Source organism: Salvia hispanica, chromosome 4 (assembly GCF_029641045.1).
Source record: "Salvia hispanica isolate PSC_SH4W2 chromosome 4, Shi_PSC_v1, whole genome shotgun sequence".
In the NCBI taxonomy this organism is placed as follows: Eukaryota; Viridiplantae; Streptophyta; class Magnoliopsida; order Lamiales; family Lamiaceae; genus Salvia; species Salvia hispanica.
This window is the reverse complement of record NC_142695.1, coordinates 45,532,962-45,551,110: the sequence shown is the minus strand read 5'-3', so window position 1 is coordinate 45,551,110 and position 18,149 is coordinate 45,532,962. Positions and strand designations below refer to the sequence as shown.

The window sequence follows — 18,149 nt, the reverse complement described above, 5'->3', positions numbered from 1 at the left end:
GTTTTCCTTGACCGCTTCGACTGGGTAGCAGCTGCCTACTTCCCTTTCCTCGTCCTTTCCTTGGCCAGGCGGCTATCCTCCGCCTCATCACCTGCTGTCCCTCGGGCAGGGAACTCTTCTTTTTCAGAATAGACCAAATCGTCCACCTCGTCTAGTAGACTCCTCCTGGCCCTTCGCCTCTCTGTTCTTTCGTCGATCCATGGTTCGTCTTCATCCTGGTCATCCATCAGGTCCACAATCAGATGTTGCCCTACTCCGACGGGCTCTAGTACTCCAGTATCGTCGGGGTTCGTCTCCCCCAAAGGCTCCTTCGGGGTTTCCCCCATATTGTCCACCATTAGGGTCCCCCCCTCAATATAGACAGGGGTTTCCCCCCTAACATCACTCGGGGTTTCCCCCTCCTCCATTGGTTCGGGGTTGTCCCCCTAAAATCCATCGGGGACTCATCCCCGGTCTCCATTGGGGTTTCCCCCTCGGCAAACTCTTCCAGAAGAGGGGTTTCCCCCTTTTCTCACCCTCAGAATTAGGGTTTTCGCTTCCTCGCCCTTCGGGCTCCACATTCTCATTACCATCACTCGGCCGACCGTCTGCCGCCAGTTTACCCGTCGCCTCCTCCTTGTCCGCTTCCGGTGGACTTGTGCTTGGAGCGGTTTCCGACTGTTGAAAACCAGAGTCTGGTTCTCTGGTCAAAGCTTGGGGCCTTTCGTCGTGGGGAATTGCGGTTTGAGCCGTCGAATCAACAGGGATCGTCGGCGGTGGTGCGGCAGCCGCGGATGTCATCATACTAGCCGAGAATAAGGCGTAGACCTCCTTCGCTTTCTCGACGCTTCCCAATTTTTGCGTCAACTCCGCCAGAAGAACAGCGTCGTATGGGTTCTGGACGGTTTTAGATCCCGTGGCTGACGCCTCCGGCCGTGAACTCCTTGTGGTATGAGTTGGATCCATCACTGTAATCTGAAATCAAAAAGTAACCTGGTAGAAATCGGGTTAGGGTTTGCAATTCTTGAGAGAGAAACAAAGTAGAGAGAAGGGAGAGAATCGGTGTTTGACGTTTGAGATTATTGGAGAGAGAAAATGGCGGTTAGCCTTTTTGGTGAAGGGATGGTGCGGTTGCAGGCGTGATGTAAGCAACCGTACACCTCCCATAAATATCGGACAATTTGAAATTCAAATTTCTCAATCCTTCCCCTAAAATTCCTTCTCTAGACTTCCTTCCCCTGGCTAATTTTCCTGATCACAACTTTACACTTATATATAAAAAAATAAAAACGCCAGACTCCTAGGTCGAGGATAAAGTACAAGACAAATCGATTTCCCTACGGAGTCTGCTGCTTCGAAAATATTTTTGGAAGATTTAGATTTTCTCTTTTTTTTTGGACTTTTACTTATTTTCACAACGCAATTAAACTATTTACACATTCCTTTTGAGTATTCCCGAGATCCCCTGGTTCAGTGTATATATTAAAAACGTAAACCAATTTACCTGACCCAGGAGTTCATCGAGAATACTTCATTGTCTGACTAGGTGATAATAGGGAGTACACGTAGTGGCACTTCCTCCACTACACACAACTCAGAATTATCCCTATAGACCTTTACTCTATGACCATTAACAGGGAAAGGGATAAAGTTAGATTACTTCCCTGGATCTCTACAGCTCCATTCGCGCGGAGGCCGACAATGGTATATGGACCAATCCACTTAGACTTCAACTTTCCTGGCATAAGCTTGAGCCGGGATTGGAAAAGGAGCACCTTCTGTCCCACATGGAGTTCCTTGACTCGGAGATTCTTGTCATGCCATAACTTTGTCCTTTCCTTATACCACATAGCAGACTCATAAGACTCCAGCCTTAGTTCCTCCAGCTCTTGTAACTGTAACTTCCTTTCCTCTTCACAAGCCGAAGGCTTCATACTCATCTCCTTGACTGCCCAGTACGCCTTGTGCTCTATACCCACGGGCAGGTGGCACATTTTGCCAAACACCAGCCTATAAGGCGACATTCCGATAGGAGTCTTGAAAGCAGTTCTATAGGCCCATAATGCATCACCGAGCCTCTTACTCCAGTCTTTCCTCCAGGGATTAACTGTCTTCTCCAGTATTGCCTTGATCTCTCGATTAGAAATTTCTGCCTGACCGTTAAACTGAGGGTGGTAGGGGGTAGATACCCTATGGTGCACACCATATTTCCTCATCAGAGCCTCGATGGTGCGATTACAAAAAAGTGTTCCCTGGTCCGAGATGATGGCTCGAGGAACTCCGTATCTGTTGAAGATATTGTCCTTCAGAAACTTTGCTACCTCCTTCGATTAACATGTCGTGGTAGCCTTGGCTTCTATCCATTTAGACACATAGTCCACTGCGACCAATATATATGTGTTCCCATAGGATGATGGAAACGGTCCCATGAAGTCCATCCCCCATACGTCGAAGATTTCGCAGACTATCACCGGAACCTGGGGCATCTCGTCCCACCTTGAAATTCCCCCTGTCTGTTGGCACCTTTCGCAACACTGACAAAACTCGAAGGCATCCTTATTAAGCGTCGGCCAGTAGAACCCACTATCCAATACTTTCCTCGTTGTTTTCCTCGGTCCAAAGTGACCTCCACACGCCAAGGTGTGGCAATGATTCAGCACATCTCTTTGTTCCCATTCGGGAATGCAGCGTCTGATCACTTGATCTGAGCACATCTTCCATAAGTAAGGATCATCCCAAAAGTAATATTTGGCCTCACTTTTTATTTTAATCTTCAAGGCCCGGGAAATTTCTTCTGAACTTGGCACCTCTCCCGTGACCAAGTAATTTGCCAAATCCGCGAACCATGGTTCTGCGTTTAGTGTTCGCTTCCCCTTGTCGGATTCTCCTAGACCGGTTAATGCCAACACTGCCTTCCAACTGATCGGTCTAGGGAATTCCCCTAGATAATACAAATGCTCTTCAGGAAAAGCATCGGGTATGGCCTCTTCCGTTTCCCCTTGAAAAGTTCTGTTTAAGTGATCGGCTACTCTATTCTCTGTCCCTTTCTTGTCTCTCACTTCCCCATCAAACTCTTGCAAAAGCAACACCCAACGGATTAACCTTGTCTTAGACTCCTTCTTTGCCAGTAAGTACTTTATCGCTGCGTGATCTGTGAAAACAATAACCCTCGACCCAAGCAGATAGGGTCGGAAAATCTCGAATGAGTACACGACAACCAACATTTCCTTCTCCGTGGTATCATAGTTCTTCTGAGCTTGATTCAGAGTCTTGGATGCATAGAAGATCACATAACTTTTCCCATCTACCTTTTGACCTAGGACGGCTCCTACAACAAAATCACTAGTGTCGCACATTATCTCAAAAGGGTGATTCCAGTCTGGCGCCCTGATTATTGGTGCTGACACGAGTTTGTCCTTAAGCAATTGAAAAGCCTACTTGCATCCCGCGTCAAAGACGAATTCCACATCGTTGTGCAACAGATGGGTGAGTGGTTGCGCGATTTTCACGAAATCCCTAATAAACCTCCTATAAAATCCCGCGTGACCCAGGAAGCCTCTAACTTCTTTTTGTTTGTGGGGTAAGGTAACTTCGATATCACATCCACCTTTACCTTATCCACTTGTATCCCTCTTTCAGAGACCACGTGACTAAGGACAATACCTTCAGACACTATGAAGTGGCATTTTTCGAAATTCAAGACCAGGTGCTTCTCCTGGCATCTTCTCAATACTAAGTCAAGGCTTGCCAAACAAGTGTCGAATGAATTCCCATATACGGTAAAGTCATCCATGAATATCTCAATGCATACCTCAAGCAAATCCGAAAAGATACTCATCATACACCGCTGGAACGTTCCTGGTGCATTACTCAATCCAAACGGCATTCTTCGGTATGCATACGTACCAAAAGGGCACGTGAATGTGGTCTTCCCCTGATCCTCTGGGTCTACGTAAATCTGGAAATAACCGTTGTATCCGCCAAGGAAAATAAAATACTGTTTGCCAGCTAACCTTTCTAACATCTGGTCAATGAAGGGTAGATGGAAGTGATCCTTCTTCGTGGATTCATTCAGCTTCCTATAGTCGATGCACATCCTCCATCCAGTCACAAGCCTAGCAGGCACCAATTCGTTCTTTTCATTCTTGACAACCTGTATTCCTGACTTTTTGGGTACCATATGGACTGGACTGACCCACTTACTATCCGGAATGGAGTAGATGATCCCTAGAGAGAGCAATTTCAACACCTCCTTCAGAACTTCCTCTTGCATGTTCGGATTCAGCTTCCGTTATGCGTCTCGATGAGCCTTCGCACCCTCCTCTAACCCGATGTGGTGCATGCAGAGATCAGGACTGATTCCTACTAAATCAGAGAGGGTCCATCCTATTGCTTTCTTGTTCCGCTTGATTACTTCCAATAGTTCCTTCTCCTGCTCCTCGGTCAAGTTACTGTTGACTATTACTGGGAATGTCTCATTCTTTTTCAAGTAAGCATACTTGAGACCTGGTGGGAGTGTCTTCAGTTCCTTCTTGGTGTCATTCGTCTCCTGGGGCAAGGGATTTTTCTCTGCAACATCAGGTAATGTCTCTGAAGATACGTGTTATGTTTAGACTGTGTGCACAGAAAAGAAATACAAGATTCCTAGGTCCAGCAAATCCACTAGATCACAGGGTCTAGGAGCTCACTGGTCGTTGGAAAATCTCAGTCGTCGGACACACAGAATACTTCTTCAAAAACCATCAACCACTTATACTAAAACTTAGCACAGGGAAGTAGGGATCGATCCCACAGAGATGGATGCGTAAAGAACATGCTCAAGGATTTGGAAATTATTTTTGGGTTGGCTGCTGCCACGCATTTTTTTTTGGGTTGAGGAAATTATACTAAACTTGGAATTGAAATCTGCTATGCTAACAGCTAGATCTAGGCAGAACAGAAATCATGCATGTAAACTGAAATCGAGAAAATCACTAGATCTAAGAAACTATTCTAAATTACCTAGACCTGGGAAATAAAGTGACGGTGGGGACCATGACTGAAAAAGCAAGTACGGACGAAAAGCTGGGAAAACAACTAACTAAAGTACTAACTAACAGCGACATCATCATCTTCAATTCTAATTGCACAAAACTCAGAAGAAACAGGTATGAAACGTAATCGGAAAACAGAGCAGACTGGATTTTAGTGATTAACAAAAAAAAAAATTACGAATTAAGCAGATCTACGGCTACTAGACGAAGTAAAACAGAAAACTCAAAATCCGTGCACAACTCAACTTCCTCTGTTCAGATCCAACCTCGGATGTTAAATCCACTCCGGATCCAAGCATCCGACACAAACTCCGGCCAAAAATATTCCATAACTACAAAATCTCCAAACAACCTCCGATCAACAACAACACCACAGATCTACCGCCAAATTCCCCAGATCAAGCACCAAAGTGACAAACAGAGATTAACATGCAACATGCCGAAATAAAACTTCAAACAACAAGATCAACGTAGATCAACACGAGATAACACAAATATAACAGAAACTAAAGGAATGCATAGATAATCAGTAACAGCAACAACCAAATCGACTTCCAAAAGTGAAGTTCGAACGAAATAAAGTGCAAAAGAACCGAAAGTAAATAGATTGTATCTTTGCCCTCACGCGGACGGTGTTACGACGGACTTCCTTTGAAGATGAGACCCTTAAAACCCTAAACTACCCCAGAACTCCCATTTCCCAAGTGTGTGTGTTGTGTGTGAGCTAAGAGCGAAAAAATCGTATATCGTGTGTGTTGCATGCTCCTTTATTTATAGGTGTTGAAGTGGGTCCCAGCGAGGTATAGATAGACTTTGTTGCCCTCAGTTATTCACTCCCTTCTTCTAGCCTCCTTTTCCTTCAATTCTGCTCACTTTTTCCTTCATTCCTTCGCTAGTCCGTTTCCTCCAGCTTCTCCTGGATCTAGCGATTCTGTCACACACCTGGCTTAAAAACTGTGTTAAACCCAGTAGAATATAGTGCTTTTCACCATATAACCGATGCATGAAATTAGCCTTATCAAACTGCTCACACTTAAACCATACTTGTCCTCAAGTATAAAGACAAGAAAAAAAAAAGAATAAGGCGAATTTCAAAGCAAGGTTATCCCTTGACCGACTCTTTAGACTCTAGACAGACTACTAGACCTAGACACAACTTGAAACTAAAACACTTAAAGAAAAACACATAAACACATAAACACATAAACACATATGCATGAGCTAGCTTCAACTTTTAGGCAACCGTCCCCACAAGATTAAGGTCAATCCAACAGGCTGCACTCCTCCAAATAGGCCCTTTCCCTGCCTCTACCTAGCCAATCTGTCAGTTCGTCAAGATAGCCTCTAACTTACCCAATTGTTGGATTCACTCGATCGTTCATTCCTCACCAGGGATGTTAGGATCGATTCTCTCTTAAGTTATTGCCACACCACTGAAGCGTCGGGTTATGAGAGTTTCCTCCTCTTTTCCTGGGTCAGGTTATTATTGTTCCTGCCCTTTAAACAACTTCCCCCTGGACTTCGTCCAGCTTATACCTCCTTCTTTTTTTTATTTTTTTCATTTTCTCCTATTTTCCCTTTTTTTTCTCTTTTTTCCTCTGGACTTCTGATAAGGCTAATTTCATGCATCGGTTATATGGTGAAAAACGTTACATTTTGCTGGGTCTAACACGTTTCCTAACCCAGGTGTGTGATAGAATCGCTAGATCGAGGTAATGCTGAAGGAAACAATCTAGCGAAGGAATGAAGTGAAATGAGCAGAATTCAAAAGAAAAGAAGGCGTGACGGAGGGAGTCAGTAGCTGAGGGCAACAAAGTCTATCTATACCTCGCTGGGCCCCACTCCAACGCCTATAAATAGAAGAGCATGCAAAACACAAAGAGGACGTTATCATTTTTTTTCGCTCACTCTTAGCTCATACACACAACACACACTTGGGAATGAGAGATCTGGGGTAGTTTGGGTCACGAAGGGGTTCATTTCTTCAGAAGTTTTAGTTGCAACACCGACCGCGTGTGGGCGAAGATACAATCTCTTTAAATTTCAGTTGTTTTTGCACTTTTGCGGTCGAACTTCACTTTTGGGAGTCGACTTGGCTGTTGATGTTACTTGTTATCCTTTCGTTTCTGTTGGTTTGCGTTTATTTGTGATATTTCAAGTTGATTTACGTAGATCTTGCTGCTGAGAATTTATTTTAACAATTTTTATGTCGATCTTTGTTTTTATTTTGATGTTGTGGTACTCGATCTGGGAATTTGGTGATAGATCTGTGGTTTGTTGATTTATTGGAGGTTGTCGTTAAAATCTGAAGTTATGAAATGTTTCTGTTGGTTGGAGTTTGTGTCGGATGCTTGGATCCGGAGTGGATTTAGCATCTGAGGTTGGATCCAAAGTGAGAAAGGGGAGTTGTTGAATGGATTTGAGTTTTCCGCTTGTTTCCTGTTTTACTTCGTCTAGCATCTCTGGATCTGTTTAGTTCTTGTTGTTATGCATCAAATTGGTTTAAATTTAGTTTGCTCTGCTCTAATTTCGTTCATGTTGTTTTTCTTATGAGTTTTTACGCAATTTGGTTGAAGAAGATGATGTCGCTGTTAGTTAGTACCAGAGTTAGTTATTCTGCCAGCTTTTCGTCCGTACTCTATTTTTTCTTTTCAGTCATGGTCCCCACAGTCAGTTTGTTTCCCGAGTCTAGGTAATTAGAGTAGTTTTTTTTAGATCTAGTGATTGTGCGGTTAATTTTCCTTGCATAGTGTTCTTTGTTGTTTCGCCTAGGTCTAGTTGTTAGCGTAGCCGTATTAAAATTCCCAAATCAAGTTTATTTTTTCCTCAACCCAAGAAAATGAGTGGCAACAACCAACCCCAAAAACAACTTCAAATCCTTGAACACGATTATTACGCATCCATCTCTGTGGGATCGATCCCTACTTCCCTATACTAGGTTTAGTAAAGTGGTTGAGGGTTTTTTAAAACAGCTTTGTGTGTCCGACGACCAGGATTTCCTACGACCAACGAGTTCCTAGACCGCGTGATCTAGTTGATTTGCTGGACCAAGGGAACCTGTTTATTTCCTTCTGTGCGTACCGAGAGCATATACCGACTTTCAACTTCGTCCAGCTTATTCCTCCATTTTCCTCTTCTTTCCTCTGGACTATGTCCAGCTTATAACTCCTTACCATATTCCCCTATTTTTTTCTCCTTCATGACTCTTCTCCCTAAGCATTTAGTGGCGGCCCCTTTATATGTGTTAGCTCAAAGTTATTAAAGGCTTATAACTCACTCTTATAGTGGGGCTTCACAACTAAGTAAGTAAAGGCATCCTCTATCGTTCTTACTTCATTCAGATTGACTTGGCTTATTAAAAGAAAAGGCTTCTAAGTTGAAATACCTCATATTTTCAATTACTTTCACTAAGGAGATCATGTCGTATTATATTCACTGGCTCATGCAACACAAACAAAAACTAGACCTAAAGACTCTTATCATGCTGACAATACATGCATTGACTCCTCTCCCCCTCCCACTTCACTCAAGCTTGTCCCCAAGCCATCGTCGTGAAGGGGGGAAACAGGGAGATCAATGCAACACACAACAACAGTTTATAAAAATAAAAACTTCTCACACTTAGACCGAACAATGGGCTAAGTGGGAGAAGACACAACAAAACAGAAAATATAAACTTCTCACACTTAGACCAAACATTGGGCTAAGTGGGAGAAAACAGAAACAAAACAGAAAATACAAACTTCTCTCACTTAGACCAAGCATTGGGCTAAGTGGGAGAAAACAAAAACAAATAGCAATTAACAAATAGACAACAAAAACAAAAACAGATAACTGAAAACAAAAATTAAAAGTTACTTGGTCATGGGGTGATTCACTTCTGGGGCTGGCTCCCTCGAGAGCCAGACTGGGGTGGGATTCCGGGTCGGGTCATCTTCACTTTCTTTTTTGCCAGCTCTTCTTCTTCCTGTTCTGGCTGGTCGGATACTGGCTTCTTCATCAGAGACTTTGACTTCGTAGGGACTGACACTTGCTTGGGGATGGGTGGGGAGACCATCTGCTTGAGCGGTTGCGATGGTCGGTGGACGGAGGGGCTGCTCTGGACGGGTTTCTTGACCTCACTGCTGGACCCAGGAGTTACCTTCGACTGGGTTAAGGGGAGCGTCTTCTGCAACCATTTCATCATCTTCATTACAAGGTCCACCGCCTCCATCATGCGCTCGTTCTGTTTGGCGGATTTCACCACCAAATCTGCAATATTGCCCCTCAGGGTCTTCACCTCTTCTCGGCTCCCGTTCAATTCTTTTCTTATCCCCCCAAGTTCCTTCACCATTTTCTTCCGCATCACCTGCATCTCTTTTCTCACATCCTGAACATCCTTTCGCAGCTCTTCAACATCTTCACTCGGCATGGCCTCCGCAACCTCCTCTGTCTCCGCCTTCACCTCTTCTCCTACCGTGTAGAAGAAGGATTGTTTTCCGTGCGCTTGAAGCAACCCCTTATTGAAAAAGTATTCAACACTGAAAACCTTAGGGGGTTCGCACATTACGACTAAAGGTGCGGCTTTGGCTATCTTTATTTCAACGTTCCGCTGGAGGTAGGCGCCTAGGAGGTGGCAGGTATACATATGTCGAGCAGGGTTGCTGGTCATTTGATGACATGCTTGAGCCAGCCAATAACCCAGATGTACCTTAATGCCCTTTGCCTTGCACCAAGTGAAGTAAAGGTCGGTAGTTGTAAGAGTTGAATTAGCGGTTCCCATTAAGTTGTAGCTGATAAACGTCTGAGCAAAACGGAGGATTCTGTCCTCGATGTGAGAAGCCTTGGAGTAGCTTGACTTGAATGTCCCTGCCTTGGAGTGGGTGATCAGTTCCCATGCTGCTTGCACTTTAAAACCCGGCGTGTTCTTCGGCACACCGATCATCCTCTCGTTCCATATTCCTTCATCATCCTCAGCCTAGGTGAACAACCCCATTTTCAAGGACCATTCCCGGATGCTCATCTCATGTTCTTCATTAAAAAGCCTGAAAGTTATGGAGTCCGCGTCAAGATCAGTGGTGTTCTTCGATCGGAATGTGGAGAAAAATTCCCTCGCTAGGTCCACCGGCACTCTCTCCTGGTTGTGCTTTAGCAACCACTCGAACCCTATTGAATAGATACATGCGCAGAAATCTTCATCGCATGCGATCATCCGAAGTTCTTTGGAGCTGTACTGCTTCCCAGACTTAGCCATTTTCCTTGCACTGCATCGTTCCTTGTACACTGTGGCCCTTTTCTGATCGTCGAACTACTTCATCGACTCTAGCAGTTCCTTAGTCAGCCACACTTCCGGGCGTCCTGGAATAAACTCTTCTTCAGCTTCCTCAGATTCAGAGTTGGATTCATGGGTAGGCTTGTCTTGTTCCTCGGCAGAGGGATCTTCGGTCACTGGGGAAAGGGTCTCCTCAATCTCCTGGACGGAGGGAGCTTTCCTTGACCGTGTAGACGTGGTCGCCACTGCCTTTCCTTTTCTCGCTCTCTCCTTGACCAGGCGACGTTCCTCTGCCTCCTCAGCGTCTGGAACTAAGTCATCAACTTCGTCGAGCAGACTCCTCCTGGCTCGTCTCCTCTCTGTCCTCTTGTCCACTTGGGGTTCATCCTCTTCCTGGTCATCCACCAGGTCCACGATCAAATTCAGCCCTTCCTCAACGGGCTCCGGTACTCCAGTAACATGTAGATCTGTTTCTTCCACAAATTTTTCTGGGGTTTCCCCCACATCATCCACCATCGGAGTTTCCCCCTCAATATAAACGGGGGTTTCCCTCCTGACATCACTTGGGGTTGCCCCCTCTTCCATGGGTTCAGGGGTCGCACCCCTGAAATCAGTTGGGGTTTCATCCCCAGTTTCTATAGGGGTTTCCCCCTCAGCCATCGATTTTTGAACAGGGGTTTCTCCCTCCACAACTTCTACCACAACAGGGGTTTCCCCCTCAACAGTTGTTTCCTCAACAGGGGTTTCCCCCTCAGCATCTTTCTTACCCTCAGAGTTAGGGTTTCCGTCACCTTGTTGTTCGGTTTCCACCTCTGTTCCGCCGCTCGTCTGCCCACCATCCTCTGGCCGTTCGTGCACCGCCTCTTCTTTATCCGCCTTCCGTGAAACGGTTTCTGCATGTTGAGATCCAGAGTCTCGAGGCCCTTCTTCCAGGAAAACTGCAGGTTGCGCCGCCGAATCCGCCGGAATTGTCAGTGATGGTATGGCCGCCATGGATGTCATTAGGCTAGCGGAGAACAATGCGTACACTTCCTTCGCTTTCTCGACGCTCCCCAATTTCTGCGTCAACTCTGCTAGTAGGGCTGCGTCATACACCGTTGGCTGCGAACTTCCGGTGGCTTGGGTTGAATCCATTTTGTAGATCTGAAATTAAAAGGAAACTTGGTCGAATTTGGTTAGGGTTTGTGTTCTAGAGAGAGAACGAAAGTAGAGAGAAGGGAGAGGAAATTCAGTTTTTCATCGATTGGGATTATTGGAGAGAGAAGTGACGGTTGCCTTTTCTGATGAAAAGATGGTGCGGTTGCAGGCGTGATGTAAGCAACCGTACAACTCCCATAAATATCGGCCAAATTTTGAAATTCAAATTATCTTCATCCCTCCTTGACCTCTTCCTCCAGGCTCTCCTTGACTTCTTCCTCCGGGCTCTCCTTCCCTAGCAGACTTCCCTGACCATGACCATATAAAAAAAAATTAAAAATTAAAAATAATAAAGGCGCCAGACTCCTAAGTCAAGGTTAGAATATAAGGCATCGGTTCCCTTCGGAGTCTGGTGCTTCGAAAATAATTTTGGGAGATTTAAATTGTATATACATTTTTTGGATTTTCCTTAGTCTGAAAAGCAGTTAAACTATTTATACATTCCCTTCGAGTATCCCCGAGATTCCCTGGTTCAGTACATATTTTCAAAAATGTCAACCCATTTACCGGACCCAGGAATTCATCAAGAATACCTCGTAGTCTGTCTAGGCGATAGTAGAGAGTGCGCGTAGTGGAACTTCCTCCACTGCACCCAGCTCGGAATTATCCCAATAGACTTTCACTCTATGACCATTAACAAGAAAAGGAACCGATTTAGAGGCACTTCCCTGAATTTCCACTGCTCCGTTTGCGCGAAGGCCGACGATGGTATATGGACCGATCCACTTTGACTTCAACTTCCCTGGCATCAGCTTGAGCCGGGATTGGAAAAGGAGCACCTTCTGTCCCACATAGAGTTCCTTGACCCGGAGATTTTTGTCATGCCACAACTTCGTCCTTTCCTTGTACCACATGGCAGACTCATACGACTCCAGCCTCAGCTCTTCCAGTTCTTGTAACTGTAATTTCCTTTCTTCTTCACAAGTCGAAGGCTTCATGTTCAACTCTTTCACTGCCCAGTACACCTTGTGCTCAATACCCACGGGTAAGTGGCACTTCTTGCCAAACACAAGCCTGTAAGGCGACATTCCAATAGGCGTCTTAAAAGCAGTTCTGTAGGCCCATAATGCGTCACCGAGCCTCTTGCTCCAGTCCTTCCTTGACGGATTAACTGTCTTCTCTAATATTGCCTTGATTTCGCGGTTAGAAATTTCCGCTTGGCCATTAGACTGAGGGTGGTACGGGGTAGATACTCTATGGTGAACACCATATTTCTTCATCAGAGCCTCGATGGTGCGATTACAGAAATGTGTTCCTTGATCTTAGACGATGGCTCTAGGGACTCCATATCTGTTGAAAATATTGGCCTTCAGAAATTTTGCCACCACCTTTGATTCACATGTTGTTGTGGCCTTAGCTTCTATCCACTTAGACACATAGTCTACTACAACCAATATATAAGTGTTCCCACAGGATGATGGAAATGGTCCCATGAAGTCCATCCCCCATACGTCAAAAATTTCGCACACAATCACCGGAACCTGAGGCATCTCGTCCCTCCTTGAAATTCCCCCTGTCTGTTGGCATCTCTCGCAACACTGGCAAAACTCAAAGGCATCTTTATTGAGTTTCCGCCAGTAAAAACTGTTGTCCAATACTTTCCTTGTTGTCTTCCTTGGTCCAAAGTGACCTCCACATGCCAAAGTGTGGCAGTGAATTAGCACATCTCTTTGTTCCCATTCGGGAATGCAGCACCTAATCACTTGATCTGAACACATCTTCCACAGGTAAGGATCGTCACAAAAGTAATATTTGGCTTCACTTTTAATTTTGAACTTCTGGGCCCGGGAAACTTCGTCTGAACTTGGCACCTCTCCCGTGACCAAGTAGTTGGCTAAGTCAGCAAACCACGGTTCTGCGTCAAGTGTGCACTTCCCTTTATCGGATTCTCCTAGACCGGTTAAAGCCAAAACTGCTTCCCAGCTAATTGGTCTAGGGAATTTCTCCAGAAAATACAAATGCTCTTCAGGAAAAGCATCGGGTATGGCCTCTTCTGTTTCCCCTTGATATATTCTGCTCAAGTGATCGGCTACTTTATTCTCCGTTTCTCTTTTGTCTCTCACTTCCCAATCAAACTCCTGCAAGAGCAACACCCAACGGATTAACCTCGGCTTAGACTCTTTCTTGGCCAATAAGTACTTTATTATTGCGTGATCTGTGAAGACTATAACCCTTGACCCAAGAAGGTAGGGTCGGAATTTTTCAAACGAGTATACGACAGCCAACATTTCCTTCTCCGTGGTGTCATAATTCTTCTGAGCCTGATTCAGAGTCTTAGAAGCATAGAAGATCACATAACTTTTTCCGTCGATCTTCTGTCCAGAATAGCTCCCACAGCGAAATCACTCGCGTCGCACATTATCTCAAAAGGATGATTCCAGTCTAGCGCCCTGATAATTGGTGCTGACACGAGTCTGTCTTTGAGCAACTGAAATGCCTTCTTGCACCCTTCGTCAAAGACGAATTCCACCTCGTTGTGCAACAAATGAGTGAGCGGTTGCACGATTTTTGCGAAATCCTTGATAAACCTCCTATAAAAACCTGCGTGACCTAGGAAACCTCTGACCTCTTTTTGGTTCGTGGGGTATGGTAACTTTGATATCACATCTACCTTTGCTTTGTCTACTTGAATTCCTCTGATGACTTCCAACAATTCCTTCTCCTGCTCCTTGGTCAGGCCACTGTTGACTATTACTGGGAATGCCTCATTTTCTTCCAAGTAAGCATACTTGAGGCCTGGTGGAAGTGTCTTCAGTTCCTTCTTTGTTTCATTCGTCTCCTGGGGCAAGGGATTTTTTTCTGCAATATCCGGTAATGCCTCCTTCCCAGACCCAGGAGAATTCTCCAGACTAGCCACGTGAGCCGATCCCCTTGATCTAGCTGACTCGGGATTTCTGCAAAACTCCATAATGTCCTCTGTGAGTTCCTCATCTGTTAACTCCGTTGTGTTCATTGCTGCACAGCACCCTACAACTTTTTTGTCAATTAAATGGCTCAACTCCGAGTTGTCAATTTGTTCCTGTATCAATTCCGTCTCAAGATATTCTTGGACCAGGGGGTTAATAACATCAATAGCATACAGATTCTCAACATCTAATGGCCTTTTCATCCCCTCATCTATGCTAAATGTGTATTTTTCCCCATTATAATCTAAACAAATTGTTCCATCGAAGACATCGATAATGGTCTTAGCAGTACGCAAAAATGGTCTCCCTAAAAGTACACCACTAGACTCAGCAGACTCATTATCATTCATCTTGAGCACATAGAAATCAGCAGGATATAGAAAATCATGCACTTTAACTATGACATTTTCCAACACACCTTCAGGACAAATGCAAGTTCTATCTACTAACTGGATTACCACTTTGGTAGCGACCATCCTTACCCCTGTCAATTTCTTGTAGATCGAAAGCGGTAAAACATTGATAGATGCCCCTGGATCACACATAGCATGCTCGACCTTGATATCCACTAGAGAAATGGGTAATGTGAACATACCTGGGTCTGTGCATTTCGAGGGCATCCTTCTCTTTTATATCACAGCAGACACATTCCCCCCGATCACAATCTTCCCGTCTGGTTTGGTCTTCCCTGCAATGAATTCCTTGAATTCCTTGATGAACTTGCTGAAAGCAGGCATTTTTAGGGCTTGCAAGAATGGCAAGTTGATTTCCAGCTTGCTAAAAATCTCCATGAGGTCCTCTGTATCATCCTTCTTCTTCTTTGCTTCCCCCCGGTATGGAAATGGTTTTGCTCGCTTCACTACATTTGTGGAATTCCCAGCCTGGGTTTCACCAACTTCCCTGCTTCCTTCCTTACTTACTACCTCAGGTTCTGGATCTAGGGAAAATGGGTCACTTGGTCGAGGCAGAGATCCCCCTAAATCTCCCTTCTGGAGGTCATTCTGAACAAGGACTTCTCTGGGTCTAGGGTTATCCCCTTGAAACACTTGACCTTCTTTCCCTTTACTAGCCTGTATGGGTACCTCCTCGTCAATCTCCAGGGTCGGTCCTTCGTAGCCTCGCCCGGATCTCAAGGTGATTTGACTAATGTTCGCTCGGTCCGGTGGTTTGACTATGGCAGGAAGTTTCCCTTCATTTTCCCTCATCTCATTCAAAGAAACTGCAATCTGGGACAGTTGCTTCGCCATCATATCCATGGCGGCTTTATGTTCCGTCTGGGCGTCTTGCAACTTGTGCACCACGTCGTTGTTGGAATCCAAGTTATTCTGCATTAACTGCTGTGAATTCACCAGGTCGTGGACCATGTCATCCAAACTCCTTTGTGGCCTGGAGTTGAATTGATTAAAATTCGATCCTTGACCTTGGTTCTGCCCCTGGTTCTGCCGATAGTTCCCTTGATTTCCTTGATGGTTGTTGTACTGATTGCTAGACCCTTGATTCCCTTGATGATTCGGTTGGGAATTCTGATAGTTCCCCTGGTTATTTCTCTGGTGAGGTGGCACATAAGAGCTCCCTGGGTTGTTCTGATTCCTATTTCCCCAATTCGTATGGTCCTGATTCCTGTACCCCAGTTGCAATTGCCCCTCTTGACTTTTCCCTGACCAGTTGGACTGCCTCTCCGGAGGGTGTGCATAATTCGTGATCTGCATTGGAGGTGGCTGACTTTGATCGTTGTCAGTCCATCTAAAATTGGGGTAAGTCCTCCATGGGGTATCCCTTTGTCTTCCTTGGTTCCAACTTCCATCCGGATTCCAGCTCCCCATCGAATTTGATTGAGCTTAGCATTCCCTTCACAGGGCTGATTGTAATAAGGCTGAAGTTGCCTTTCCTCTGGACCAGGGGGTTTCTCACTTTCTGCTGGAGCATGAGGGTTGTATTTCTCAATTGCATTCAGCAGTGCTTTCTCCAATTTATCTATCCTGTCTTCCACCTTCTTGTCATCTTGTTCCGTCACTGCATTGGCTGACCCCCTCATCAATATGCTTCGCGGGTTATCATAGGCCTTCTTCGCCTCAATCAGCCTTCCCAAAGTCTCTCAGGCTTCACTTGCTTTATTCTTGGTAAAATTTCCCCCGCTCGAGGAATTCATCAAGTCCTTTGACTCAGGGTTTGCTCCTTCGTAAAACAGATAGTAAGTCTCCGCTTCAATCATCCTGTGGTTCGGACAAGCATCCAACAGTCCCTTGAACCAGGACCAATAAGAACTCAGAGACTCATCATATTCCTGCTTGCAATCCTAAATCTCCTTCTTCAAGGCATTCGTCTTGTTGGAAGGGAAAAAATAATCCAAGAACTCCAGCTTGAAATCTTTCCATGTGTTAATCGAGTCTGGTGGAAGCCTCAGCAGCCAAGTATTAGCCTCCCTCTTGAGGGCAAATGGGACTGCACACAAACGGTAGTCCTCCTCAGTCGCCTCGTTGGAGCGCTTTTGAATGCTAAACAGCTTACTAAACTCGTTCAAGAATTCGTAAGGACATTCGCTCCTTCGTCCAGAGAATGTGGGCAAAACTCCGAGCACATTTGTCTTGATATCAATAGACCTCCGACGCGGGTTTGAGACTATAGCATGGGCGGGTTCACCGTCGAGATGTGCGGTGAGTGACCCTATCTCCGGATTGGGATCTACTAAATGAGCCATATTTGGGTTTTCCACCTCCTCGGTATCGGAATGCTCTGTTTCTGTTGACGACTTCGGGTCTCCTTCTCCTGACGAATTCCACTCCTTCTCACTTTCTGATTCGAACGGAAATGGGTCCACTGTCCTCAAACCTGATCTGGTGGTGATAGTGGACGTAGACTCCTTGACTTGCCACTTGTATCGGCCGCTCCCTGACCCAGATGAACTAGCCCAACTTCCAGAATGGAAGCCCGTGTTCATAAACTGTCAAGGAGAACAAAATAACATAAATTAAATTATTTACACCAAATCCTCAAACGCAATAACAATAAACGCCATCCTTCCCCGGCAACGGCGCCATTTGAACTACGATATTTTTAAGCTGCGTGCACAATATGGAATATCAAGCTTCCTGGGTCCAGAGAATCCACTAGAGAACGCTGAAAGATCTCGGTCATTGGACACACAGTATATCATTTCAAAATCTCAACCCGCGTATACTTGAATTAGTATAGGGAAGTAGGGATCGATCCCACGAGGACATATGCGAAATCATGCATTTAAAGGGCTTTTGGGTGGTATGGCTGCTGCCATGCAAATTTGGGTTGAGGAACTTATACTAGACAGAGGAAAAGAAATTTAACTATCTCTAGATCTAGTAATATTGCTACCTAATCTAGCTAGACAGACTCGATGCATGCAGTGGGGACCATTTTTCCAAAAATAGAAGTGTACGACAAAAAAGCTGCAAAATAACCAATTCTAAGCCTAACTACCTACAAATGCAAGCATCATCGGAATTTAACTGAAACATGATGAAAACAGAAAAAAATATGCTAGTAACTCAACGGCGGCCAACGGATGGAACGTCAGAAAACGCCGAGAAACCCAACAAAAACTCAGATCTCTATCTCCTAGACGAAGTAAAACAAAAACGAAGCAGAAGTTCAAAATCCATGCACAATTCAATTCCCCTGTTCAGATCCACACTTCGGATGCTAAATCCACTCCGGATCCAAGCATCCGAGACAAACTCCGGTCAAAATTATCTCCATAACTACAGATTCGCCGATTCTCCACAGATCAACAACAACAACCACAGATCA

General features: G+C 45.1%; 1 pseudogene; it reads right to left on the bottom strand.

The window, feature by feature from the left end:
* Positions 1-381: 381 nt before the first annotated feature.
* Positions 382-11,397, bottom strand: LOC148929281 (uncharacterized; annotated as a pseudogene).
* Positions 11,398-18,149: the final 6,752 nt, after the last annotated feature.